Raw genomic sequence first — 3,825 nt, 5'->3', positions numbered from 1 at the left:
AAACTTTAAAAAAATGAAATAGTATCAAGTATCTTTTCTGACAACAACGCTATGAGAGTAGATATCAATTACAGGAAAAAATCTGTAAAAAATACAAACACATTGAGGCTAAACAATACACTACTTAATAACCAAGAGATCACTTAAGAAATCAAAGAGGGAATCAAAAATACTTAGAAACAAATGACAATGAAAACACAACAACCCAATACCTATGGGATGCAGCAAAAGCAGTTCTAAGAGGGAAGTTTATAGCAATACAATCCTATCTCAAGAAACAAGAAACAACTCAAATAAACAACCTAACCTTACAACTAAAGCAACTAGAGAAAGAAGAACAAAAAACCCCAAAGTTAGCAGAAGGCAAGAAATCATAAAGATCAGATCAGAAAAAAATGAAAAAAAAAATGAAGGAAACGATAGCAAAGCAAAGATGTATAAAACTAAAAGCTGGTTCTTTGAGAAGATAAACAAAATTGATAAACCATTAACCAGACTCATCAAGAAAAAAAGGGAGAAGACTCAAATCAATAGAATTAAAAATGAAAAAGGAGAAGAAACAACAGACATGGCAGAATCACAAAGGATCATGAGAGATTACTACAAGCAACTATATGCCAATAGAATGGACAACCTGGAAGAAATGGACAAATTCTTAGAAAAGCACAACCTGTGCTCACTTCGGCAGCACATATACTAAAATTGGAACTATACAGAGAAGATTAGCATGGTCCCTGCACAAGGACGACATGCAAATTCGTGAAGCATTCCATATTTTTAATAAATAAAATAAAAATAAAATTGAAAAAAAAAAAAAGAAAAGCACAACCTTCCGAGACTGAACAAGGAAGAAACAGAAAGTATAAACAGACCAATCACAAGTACTGAAATTGAGACTGTGATTTAAAATCTTCCAACAAACAAAAGCCGAGGACCAGATGGCTTCACAGGCGAATTCTATCAAACATTTAGAGAAGAGTTAACACCTATCATTTTCAAACTCTTAAAAAATATAGCAGAAGGAGGAACACGACCAAACTCATTCTACGAGGCCACCATCACCCTGATACCAAAACCAGACAAAGAGGTCACAAAGAAAGAAAACTACAGGACAATATCACTGATGAACATAGATGCAAAAATCCATGACAACATACTAGCAAACAGAATCCAACAGCACATTAAAAAGATCATACACCATGATCACGTGGGGTTTATCCCAAGAATGCAAGGATTCTTCAACATATGCAAATCAATCAATGTGATAAAACATATTAAAATATTGAAGGATAAAAACCATATGATCACCTCAATAGGTGCAGAAAAAGCTTTTGACAAAATTCAACACCCATTTATGAAAAAAAACATCCAGAAAGTAGGCATAGAGGGAACTTACCTCAGCATAATAAAGGCCATACATGTCAAACCCACAGCCAACATTGTTCTCAATGGTGAAAAACTGTGACCATTTCCTCTAAGATCAGGAACAAGACAAGGTTGTCCACTCTCACCACTATTATTCAACATAGTTTTGGAAGTTTTAGCCACAGCAATTAGAGAAGAAAAAGAAAGAAAAGGAATCCAAATCGGAAAAGAGGAAGTAAAGCTGTCACTGGTTGCAGATGACATGATACTATACATAGAGAATCCTAAAGATGCTACCAGAATAGTACTAGAGCTAGTCAATGAATTTGGCAAAGTAGCAGGATACAAAATTAAAGTACATGAATCTCTTAAATTCCTATACACTGATGATGAAAATCTGAAAGAGAAATTAAGGAAACACTCCCATTTACCACTGCAACAAAAAGATTAAAATACCTAGGAATAAACCTACCTAAGGAGACAAAAGACCTGCATGGAGAAAATTATAAGACACTGATGAAAGAAATTAAAGATGATACAAACAGATGGAGAGATATACCATGTTCTTGGATTGGAAGAATCAACATTGTGAAAATGGCTATACTACCCAAAGCAATCTACAGATTCAATGCAATCCCTTTCAAACTACCGATGACATTGTTCACAGCACTAGAACAAAAAATTTCACAATTTGTATGGAAACACAAAGGACAGAGAATAGCCAAACAATTGAGAAAGAAAAATGCAACTGGAGGAATCAGTCTACCTGACTTTACACTGTACTGCAAAGCCACAGTAATCAAGAGAATATCGTCCTGGCACAAAAACAGAAATATAGATCAGAATAGAAAGCCCAGAGATAAACCCATGTGCATATGGTCAACTTATCTTTGAAAAAGTAGGCAAGAATATACAATGGAGAAAAGACAGTCTCTTCAATAAGTGGTGCTAGGAAAGCTGGACAGCTATATATAAGAGAATGAAATTGTAACACTCCCTAACACCATACACAAAAATAAACTCAGAATTGATTAAAGACCTAAATATAAGACCTGATTGTATAAAACTCTTAGAGGAAAACATAGACAGAACACTCTGTGACATAAATCACAGCAAGTTCCTTTTTGACCCACCTCCTAGAGAAATGGAAATCAAAACAAAAATTAAAAAATGGAACTCAATGAAACATAAAAGCTTTTGCACATCAAAGGAAACCATAAACAAGACAAAAATACAGCCCTCAAAGTGGAAGAAAATATTTCCAAATGAAGCAACTGGCAAAAGATTAATTGCCAAAATTTAGAAGCAGCTCATGCAACTCAATATCAAAAAAAATCCAAATACCCAATCCAAAAATGTGCAGAAGACCTAAATAGACACTTCTCCAAAGAAGATATACATATTGCCAACAAACACATGAAAGGATGCTCAACATCACTAGTCATTAGAGAAATGCAAATCAAAACTACAATGAGGTATCACATCATGCCGATTAGAATGGCCATCATTAAATCTACAAATAATAAATGCTGGATAGGGTGTGGAGAAATGGGAACCCTCTTGCATTGTTGGTGGGAATGTAAATTGATACAGCCACTATGGAGAACAATATGGAGGTTCCTTAAAAAACTAAAAATAGAACTACCATATGACCCAGTAATCCCACTACTGGGCATAGACCCTGAGAAAACCATAATTCAAAAAGAGTCATGTACCACAATATTCACTGCAGCACTATTTACAATAGCCAGGACATGGAAGCAACCTAAGTGTCCATTGACAGATGAATGTATAAAGAAGATGTGGCACATATATACAATGGAATATTACTCAGCCATAAAAAGAAATGAAATTGAGTTATTTGTGGTGAGGTGGATGGACCTAGAGACTGTCATACAGAGTGAAGTAAGTCAGAAAGAGAAAAATAAATACCATATGCTAACATATATATATGGAATCTAAAAAAAAAAATGGTTCTGAAGAACTTAGTGGCAGCACAGGTATAAAGTCACAGACATAGAGAATGGACTTGATGACACGGGGAGGGGGAAGTTTAAGCTGGGACAAAGTGAGAGAGTGGCATGGACATATATACACTACCAAATGTAAAATAGATAGCTAGTGGGAAGCAGCCACATAGCACAGGGAGATCTTCTTGGTGCTTTGTGACCACCTAGAGGGTTGGGATAGGGAGGATGGGAGGGAGACGCAAGAGGGAGGATATATGGGGATATATGTATATGCATAGCTGATTCACTCTGCTATAAAGCAGAAACTAACACACCATTGTAAAGCAATTATACTCCAATAAAGTTGTTTAAATGAATATTACCTCATTTTTTTTATATTAAGATGATTTCTTAATTATTTCCTGCATTGAGGATTTCAGATTATTCAGTTGCAATTTAAAATATACATTCATATTTAAATCCTAGGTGAACTTAAAAAAATAATGCTCAA

The 3,825-nt window shown here is 34.8% G+C and overlaps 1 non-coding gene across 1 annotated transcript; it reads left to right on the top strand.

Moving 5' to 3' along the window:
• The first annotated feature begins 672 nt into the window (after window positions 1–672).
• LOC132358085 (U6 spliceosomal RNA) lies at window positions 673–779 on the top strand. The gene has a single exon (XR_009500438.1). It is a non-coding gene; the product is annotated as a U6 spliceosomal RNA (small nuclear RNA).
• Window positions 780–3,825: the final 3,046 nt, after the last annotated feature.

This window comes from Balaenoptera ricei, chromosome X, assembly GCF_028023285.1.
Source record: "Balaenoptera ricei isolate mBalRic1 chromosome X, mBalRic1.hap2, whole genome shotgun sequence".
NCBI lineage: Eukaryota > Metazoa > Chordata > Mammalia > Artiodactyla > Balaenopteridae > Balaenoptera > Balaenoptera ricei.
This window is presented reverse-complemented; position numbering and strand designations above follow the sequence as displayed.